General features: G+C 44.1%; 1 long non-coding RNA gene across 1 annotated transcript; it reads right to left on the reverse strand.

Annotated features, from left to right (window-relative positions):
- Positions 1-800: 800 nt before the first annotated feature.
- LOC144165292 (uncharacterized) lies at positions 801-7,108 on the reverse strand. The gene is made up of 3 exons (XR_013321447.1): positions 7,034-7,108; positions 5,263-5,532; positions 801-2,378 (listed from the first exon to the last, which is right to left on the reverse strand). It is a non-coding gene; the product is annotated as an uncharacterized LOC144165292 (long non-coding RNA).
- Positions 7,109-9,749: the final 2,641 nt, after the last annotated feature.

The raw sequence follows: 9,749 nt of genomic DNA on the forward strand, positions 1-9,749 counted from the left end.
GACTAGAACTGAAATCAGCAAAAGATTCTCTACAAAACATTCATTCTATCCGCAGCTTTAGGGTTTGCTAATTTCCATAGTTGGGTTTCTTCTGCCTTTCTTAACAACATTTTTCTTTTGATAAGAAGGTGCACAACCAAAAGCAAAAAGCTTTTCTGTAAACCTTTGGTAGCTATATAATTGTTACAAAATATTTTACTCTAAATATGGCAGCTTTAAACTGAGAATATTTGCATTTAAAAACATTAAAATAAGTTTAAATTGATCATAAATTTTTAGCTGTTTTTACGCAAAACTGTACATGGGATATGAAGTGCACCACAAGGAGGGCTTTGGATTAGCTTTAGCAAATTTGGGACATTTAAGGTGCACTGAAATCTCTACACATGCGCTTTTTCACTTTCTGTATCCACCAGGAAAATGGCTGCCAATTTAGACAGCGATTCTAAATAGTAGTTGACGTGCATTTTAAAATAATCACAAACATTATAGCCCACAAAATTAATTTTTACAAGTTGTAGACATTGCCCGTTACACCAGACATTGGACTACACTGTCAAGAGCTTTGACATCTACAATGACGTCTACAAAGCAGGGCTTATACTGGTAGAATGTTTCATACCATAATTACTGTGTGTTCAGAGCTCACGTATGAAGTATGGATACTGCTGCTTCAGCAAGAACCGAGGATGAGCACCCTTCCTGGTTCTGAAAAAAAATAACAGAGGAAATGCCTTAAGCAGGATTCTGAAACGGGGTTGAATGAAACAAGAATGAACAAGAAATTCTTTCAAACATGTAAAGCAATGCAAGCAAATATTTATTTCAACTTATTTCTACAAAAGACCACCTCATGAAGACTGGTGGTGGGTATTGGCTCAAAAAAAAAAGCAGAGAGCACTTATACAAATGCTACAGGGAGCCTTCGCAGCCAACAATTGTTTGAACACACCTAAACTAATCACTGTTCAACAAACTCATAAAAAATGTTTGAATGCATAAAAAACCAGTGGTAAACACAGGAAACAGTTAAAACAGAATGACGGCACAAGTTTGTCCCGTCGTTCTCTTCTGTGTCCTGGGTTTTCCTATGGTTTTTCATCCATTCAAACATGTACCAGCTAGCCCAGTCCAACGCCTTGGTATCATAAAAATATGGATAGTCAATCCTTACACAAAGTTGAAAAAAAAAGAAAGTATAAAGTAGGTGACAAAATTAAAACGACAGCAAATTGGTTGGCTTTTAATTTTAAATGATCATATAAAAAATAATGGCATGAATGAAAGTGAGCAGCACGCGAAGTACCTTGTTGCTAGCCCGACATTCCACTTTGAAGCAAAATGTCCGCTTTCAACACTACATAGGCTAAACATGCAATGAAGCATTCCTTTAGGCACACAAAATATACCATAATTGTTAAAAAAAGCTACGAATTAGTTGAAAAAACCTGACCACGACAAATTAGAATTAGTGACTAGATACAGTTTCAGAAATACACAGCGACATCATATAAAAATATATGGTTCCCATACAAAGATTGATCATAACAAAAATTCAGGACATTTATCAGATTGGCATCAATGTGCAAAGCAGCTTAATGAAGGAAGACGGTCTTCACTAAAAACATGTTAATATTGGGAGCTCATGTGCTTCCCTGCAAGTTGGGTGTGTAAACCCACTGACATCTTAACTAACCCGCCTGAATCATCACTTGATAGACATTGAGGAATTTTACGAATTGGTTTATTGTAGCCAGCTGTCTAGTTTATTTCCCTATTTTTCTTGGCATTTCGTGTCTAATTCTAAATTTGGTGACTAGATAGCTTTTACTATGGTCATGCACTGGTGACAACGAATATTTGATTTTACTTTAAAAAAATTTCAGTTTTGTTTTATTGCTCACCAGCCAACGATCTGAAATATCAGAGGTGCTTAAAACGTATGTTGGCATTTCCTTCCTGCAGTGTAGTACAACTAATCATGACTTTTACCATAATTTGTTCACAAATCGTAATATGTGGAAAGTATTCAGCTTAATGAAAATGTCATTTGAGAAGCATGCACAATCAACAAGGCCTCAATGACTCTCATGACGTGGTCCACTTGTTTCTGTCACAAATAACCTGAGTGCAGACACATTCCACCGAAGAGGAAGGTAACATGCCCTCTTGGGTGATGAATATTTAAAAAGCCTTACGAGTAAATTTGCTGCTGAGCACGTGAAATTGTGGCATTAAAACAAAAGATCCCTCTGCGGCATCTTTCACTTGGAGGAGCGCTTGACCACAAACTTTGAGAAGCTGGAAAATGCTCCATGAACCGCTCCAGCCAGCAGAAACGATGCAGGACACAAGTTGGTAGGCGGACCGTTGGCATCCTGCGATTGTGAAGATATTTCTGTTTAGTAGATGCTCTTCTTTTTGTACCACTGTTTATTTCACCTTTAACAAGCAGCTGAACTCCTTAACGTTCGCATAATAAAATGCTGCAATGCGGAACAGTTAGCAGGGTTACCTCAATTTTGCTTTTCTACGAATTAACACAATGTAGGTAATCTGCACACAACTACAATCAAACTACAATTTTCACCTACTTCACTGCTAACATCAGCGTTTGACTGCTCAAGCACAAATACAGGTTAGACATGTGAGCAATCTGCTAAACGTATCCCCACAAACTGAACAATCAGGCATCAGAAATCGGCAAGGAAGGAGGTGTCACGTTTAAATGGCACTTTTTTTGTTCAAAACATAAACAACACCTGGAAGCTTGAAGCGTGAGAGGGGGTCTTTCACGCTGACAATGTCAGAACATAGCTTGCTAGTGGGCACCTGCACAATGTGCACAATGTGTTTCTTGAAAATGCGTGCGAAAGTTTGATTGATGTGTAGGACGAGAATTGCAGCACGTTTTGACACAGGCCTTGTGGACGCTTCTGCCTGCTAATGTCAATGTGGATTGTTGCTAGTCGCCCTCTTCGCTTCTTTCTGAATATAATGCTTTAGGCATTATATTCAGGACAACGACTGCATCAAAACGTGCAGCAATTACCTACGTCCCACACATCGGTGAAACTCTCGCACACATTTTCAAGACACGCAGTGCATACATTGTGCATGTGCCCACTAGCAAGCTGCGTTCTGACATTGTCAGCGTGAGAGACCCCCTCTCACGCTCCAAGCTTCCGGGTATTGTTTATTAGATTCCATGCGCTGAATGCAAATCAGTGTACATTGGCGAAACGGGGAATCTGCACAGAAGATTAATGCAGCACTGGAACGAAGTGAACAAGGGCCATGCAAAAACAAGTCCACTGGCAGAGCACTGTGAGAGGACGGGACACGTGGTCGACTGGAACAAGACAAAATTACTGACAACTGAGTGCAATCTATCTTCTCGATTACTGCTCGAGTCCCTCATTGTTCAGACGACGCCCAACATTATCAACATAATGGATGGCAATCTGCACCATATCTACGCAAACTCATTGCGCCGCGTAATGCCCAATATATAGCTTCGTTTTCCACGACACATGCTCACCGTGAACAAGCAACAAACCGTTAAATGGCTTTCTTGACTTGGTCAGTGACCTACGTTTCATCACTGCAATAATGCTTTTACCTGCCTACACGGCATTCCGTCAAACACTGGACTACACCACATGAGCCATTGGCGTTCTTAACCTGCACCAGAGTATATAACCTTTCACTACTGCTATGAGATAGACCCATAAACGCACTTCAATATGGCCTTTATATTTAGCTCTTGGAAACATTACGTATAATTTTACCTTTAAGTTGCACCTGCTACAGCAGCTGGTACTGTACCAAAAACATGAAAAAAAAAACGGTGGTTTAACACGCCAAAGCTACACTTGGGATATGGGGAGCACTGTAGGGGAAGGCTTCGCATTAATTTTGACCATCTGGGTATTTTTGTGCGCATCGAAATCTCCAAACACGGGAGTCTTTACGTGTTGCCTCCATCTGAAAAGCGGCCACACCAAGCGGTATCTAACCGACATTCGCCTCCACAGCACACCACCCTAGCCACGGCAGTGGGTTAAACATATGAAATAAAGCGAGTTTTGGAGTGCAAATGAAAATATTAATCACACGTCTTATTTTCCCAATCGATGTACCTTTTGAAATCCACCATGCAATCCCCCCTCCCCTACCGGCCTACCAAAACACCTTTGTCTCAAGAGGTAATCAGGCTGTTGTTAATGAAGTAAGTATTTACAATCCGAGACTTGCCACCGTTAAAGTCATGCACTTTGTTTTAGAGATAAGCGACATTAGCCATTTGCAGCACCAGGAGTTAATTGTGTTAAGATCAGATTGAAAGCATTGACGGTAGTAGTTGAAAGAAATTGTGTGATAAATTACAACATCATCTGCAAATAGACCTACATGGGAGGATATGCAACATGGAAGATAGACCAAGCAACCTGCCTGGGGGGACAACAAAGTGGCACGAGCAAAAGAAGTATATAGTTATTAGAAGTAAACTGCATTTGAGAAGAATGAAAATCTTTTGCTCAAGTGAGGACATTAGGGTGAAGTTTGAGAAGTAGTCTGTGGTGTGCAATGCGATTGAATGCTTTAGAAAAATTGAGAAAAACTACCGCAGTTTGTAAGCCTGTGTCAATGGATCAATGTAGATCGTGAACAAATCCTGAAAGTTGTGTTTCTCAAGTAACCCTTGTGAAAACCGTGGTGATACTCGAATGTGATATTGTGATTTTATAAATAATTAGCGACCTGAGAGTGGATGAAATGTTTCCTGACCTTGCATATGGTGCTTGTTAGGGAAATTTAATGGTGAAGTACCGTCTCCTGATTTAAAGACTGGTGCTACCTCGACTATCTTCCAACCATTGAGATTAGTGCCTGTCATGAGAGACTGCGAAAAAAGCGCTGTCAGAATTCTACAGACTGCGGGATGTACTTTTCGGTATAGTATGATTATTACCAGTATGATCTGAAGTAGACCAGTTTGTATTGCAAGTTTAAAACCATATCGAAAGATCCTAAATGTTTGCTTGGCTTGATTACATACGAATACTTGCTTCAAAGTCAGTTCAATTTCTCTTCTTGCCCTTTAGTCGTCAGCCCCAGATTCTCTTCAATATCTCTGCTAAGCAATGACACGCTCTATACGCACAGCACTGCTTCATGAAAATGTTTCAAATAATCAGAGGCCACAGCACTGCTAACAGGTATACATCATGGCAAGTTCCACAACATGCAATAACTAACCTGAAAATACATAATCGGTGGGTGCACCGATATGGCAGCAGTGCCTGGACCGATGTGTCGAGCAAATGCGCTGACTTCTGAACGGGTGGTCCAAGCGGCCAGATGATGGATGAATGGCCATTCCTGGCGGCAAAGCGTACGGAGCACCAACGAAAGGCCAGGCAGTACTTGGGTACAGCAGGTGCAGTGTCGGTTGGCCAAGGGAGGCCCTGGCAAAGCCTTTGAAACTGGACTGGAAGGCAGCTGACCCAGGACAGCCAGCAGCAGCACCTGCAGGTGCATAATCTGTGAGTGTGCTGACACTTGTTGAAATACAAGAAGAACACACACAAAGCACGAATGCTTTTATCATGTAGATTTTTAATCGTTTAAAGACAGTAACCTCCAAGGCACTAATAAGAACATTCCCGGAACACCCCAAGTGAAATTTAGGTCACCGTAAGAATGTATTTATTAGACCCGCAGGTACTGTGAGTGGGGTATGCATGATATATGCAAAGCTAGCTACTGAGCTAATTTGCATGGAACGCATGCTAGCAGCTCATCTGTATCCCTTGCTTTCAATCGGAACTGGTGTGTGATAGTTGAGGCTCCTCCATTTCAATGTCTGACTTGTATCTGCACGTTCAATTCTCCAATATAAATCGAGTTGAGTGAGTGCCTACAGCTTTCTTGTTAGTCTCTGTATGGCCTGCGGTTTTGCGAAAATGAGAACTTGCGAATTGGCTCAATTTTCTGCACTAATTTAAACAATACATATGCCTCTGATATCAAGCCCCAGACTTCCCGAGAGCTACTCTGACAGAATCGCCTCGTAGGCGTTGTGAAATCTCCCCCACTACCCCGAGACTATGCTAACTCCCTGCGAGGCCACATGCGCGCATTTCACCTTCAATTTGCACGTATGTGAATTCTATACCTCTATGAACTCTCAGACGGGCGTCGTCATATTCGTGCCGGACTCGTGAAACTCGGCAACGTAAATTACCGCACTCGCTCGCTGGCGCGCGGCCCGAACTCTCTCACCGTTTCCGGCCCTTGCACACTATTTTCTCCACCTTGCACTTTGTAAATTCTCATGTTTAACTACACCTCGTGCGCCCTCATCTCTTGCCTGCTTTTCTTCCAGCACAACTCCGTCAGCACCCGGTCGACGCGTACGCTGTCGGGGCGCGTTGGCGAGCGAGTACGGCAATTTCGCTGTTGTCGAGCTTCACGAGAACAGCACACATATCGCGGCCCGAAGACCGCGAGGCGTACGGTCGCCGGTCTCGCGAGCGCAATAGCTGCGAAGCGCACTGCACGGAATTCGTGAGGGGGGGGAGAGACGCCAGCCATGGAATCACGTGTACGCGTTTTCACATGCACTTCCAGGGAACCTCCTGTTCATGTTATTTCTTGGTATACCGCGGGTATTCACGAGGGAGGACTAATCACAGCGTTGTGCCACTCACGCGAAATTGCGACTGCGATCTGCAACCGCAAAGGCACTGTTTGAGAGACACATAAACAAACGCCCCGGTGTTAAAGAGCCTTGCGTGATGTGAAATTATTAGCAGCCGTGTACCATAGCGCGAGCATCGTAGCCAAGGTCTAGCTTCAGCGTAAATTGATGCTGACTTCTGCGGAAACGCTGGACTGGGCGCCAAACAAGTATACTAACTCACGTAGGCTCTCAGAGCAAACGAGATGGGGGTCAAGCGAATTACTGACCCATAAACACCAGAACTCGTTCCAACCAAATACAGAATAATAAAAAATGCGTACTTACCCGAGCAAAAACGATGTTTCCAACGTAAAATTCTCCTTCACTGTCGTCTTCATCTCGCGGACACACGAACACGCGGCAATGGTCTAATTAGTGTCGCATGATGGCCGCCATGGGAGCAGTCATAGTTCATTTTACCCAAACGGACCAACCGCTTCTGCTCACTGAGTAGCCAGAGTCACTGTTAATTATTTATAGTGATGCTGGCTAGTTAGTGAGCGGAAGCGGTTTGGCCGGTTGCGTCGAATCAAGACATACTGCTCCAATCCAGTGCAGCGATCCTCGCTGGTGTCGTTTCGCAACTGCAAGTGATCAGTCTGCCTGGATTGGAGCAGTATGTCTTGATTCGACGCAACCGGCCAAACCGCTTCCGCTCACTAACTAGCCAGCATCACTATAAATAATTAACAGTGACTCTGGCTACTCAGTGAGCAGAAGCGGTTGGTCCGTTTGGGTAAAATGAACTATGACTGCTCCCATGGCGGCCATCATGCGACACTAATTAGACCGTTGCCCGAACACGCTTTGTTCTGATGCAATGTCATCCACTTTTGACGCGCAGTATTTTATCCGGCGATGATCGTTCTTCCGGGGTCCCCATGTTCAACACACGCGTAGGTTAGAAGGGTAGACATCACCCATAAAGCTTCTATAACTATGATTTAAGCTTGAAATAGATAAAACAGATTAAATCACGCCACCAACCACTCGGCACAAAACGCCATGAAAATACACACACACAAGTGAGAGATAGTTGCCAGACTTCAAATGCAGCACCTCTATGTTTGACGAAAATTGTGTTACTACTGTAATGTTGGTAATTATCTTTCTGCTTTCAAAGTCTGAAATGTGTTTATAACTTAAATTTAAGGTTTTTAAACACAAAAAGTGAATACACATAAAGTAATTGACATATATACTGATATTGTAAAGAGGTTTGACGTTTGTTTTGGTTTTGTTTTCACGGCGGGCTTCTCAAGAGAGAACGTGCGAGAAAACGAGCTACTTTGGGTTTAGGAAGAGGGCGGTAAATGTCGGCGTGATAGAAAGCAAGGAACAGGTGCTTACCCTGGTCGGTAAAAAAGGAGCTAATGAAACCCTCACGTTAAAAAAAAAAAAAAAAACACGTTCGACGAGGAATCGAACCATTGACCTACAAAACAGTAAACGGACGCGTTAACAAACAGCTATGTCGGCGGGCGGTGTTAGGAGCGCCTAAAACAACTCTATACTTGCGTAAGTAGTTAACGAATATTGTTGCTTGTGTCTAGTCATCGCCTCCTTTAACGATGGTCTAGTTTATGCTGCATTTTTGAAATTCTGGCTGTCCTAACGCTTGTTTCTCACGCACCGGTCTTGCAGACGAGGCCGCATTGCTAGCGCTGTAAGCGATTGAGCCAAAGCTCCATTATTTGACTCAAGAAAAGCTATCGCAGTCAACCCGACCTTTTCTGCGCAAGCCACGGCAGCCACGAAATAAATGGAGTGTGCCGTTAGAATTATGGCGTTGATAACGCTTGTTTGACCGGCACCGTCTTGCAGACAAGCAACGTCGCTCTAATACTACAAGCGATGTCACTCCTGGCATGTCAGGCGCATCAAACCCATCGTGTAAAACGACTGCTAACAGTGCGAAAACCTCTGAGTTTGTAACAAGTGGGGATTTGCGGTGGCGGCGACGTAATAGGTACAGCAAGCAGGTAGGCAGAACAGCAGCGTAGGGTTACAACCTTTCCCCGAAAAAAAAACGGGCCTTCCGGGGGGGGGGGGGGGGGAGGGGGGATTGTGTTGAAAAAAGACGCCATGTTTTTTAACATGCAGTGCCATTTATTGTAGTGTTTTCTTAGAGAGAAATCAACATAACGTTTGTACTGAAAGTGATTGAGAGCTTGGTTAATCGCTCTGCATGTGCTTCACTGAAAAGTAACCGCAATTGCTGACCGCGGCGGTAGAATTTCGTTATTTTGTTCTTCCCTTAGGTCCCCCTCCATCTGAGGCAGCGCGCTCGCCCGCGTATTTTCTCTGCTCGCGTGTCTTTGCGCAGCTTGTCGACATAGGCGTGCGCAGAGTTCTCAATTTGGGGGGGCAAAGTCTTACCGCTGCGCCCCCCCCCCCCCCCCCCAGAGCAACTCCCGACCTCTTCTCACTGAAGGCCTTGCGGTGCGAACGCAGTGCAAAGAGGGATGGTTATAAAATTTTTATTTCAATGTGATGGAATTGCAACACACACAAAATATTTCTGAACAGAAATTTTACTTTCATGTGTTACATCGGCAAGGCATGGGGCAAATTTGGCGCCCCCTTCAGATGATTAGGGGGGGCGGCCGCCCCCCCTGCCCCCCCTGTGCGCACGCCTATGCTTGTCGACACGTATTTATCGTCTTCGTTGTTGAATTGACGCTTATAAAACGCCAAAACGGGCATAATCACGGCACAAAAGCCAAAAAACCGGCTGATGACGGCTGGTTTTAGATATGGACCGGCAACCGGCCCGCTGTTTAAAAAACCGGTCGGGCCGGTCCAAAACCAGGAAGGTGGCAACCCTACGGCAGCGACGAGCGAAAATGATTTTACACGACCGCCCCCGTCGGCCTGCGCAAAAAAGGAAGATAGAACCCCTGCATACACGCCCTCGAAGAAAGCTGTACAGCCGATTCAGTTTGTTGTGGACGAAGAGCAACCGAGGCTGCAGCCACAAACGATTGCGCTTTCCGTGGTA

This window comes from Haemaphysalis longicornis, unplaced genomic scaffold (genome assembly GCF_048455015.1).
Source record: "Haemaphysalis longicornis isolate Haplotype H1 unplaced genomic scaffold, Haemaphysalis longicornis Haplotype H1 scaffold_14, whole genome shotgun sequence".
Taxonomy (NCBI): Eukaryota; Metazoa; Arthropoda; class Arachnida; order Ixodida; family Ixodidae; genus Haemaphysalis; species Haemaphysalis longicornis.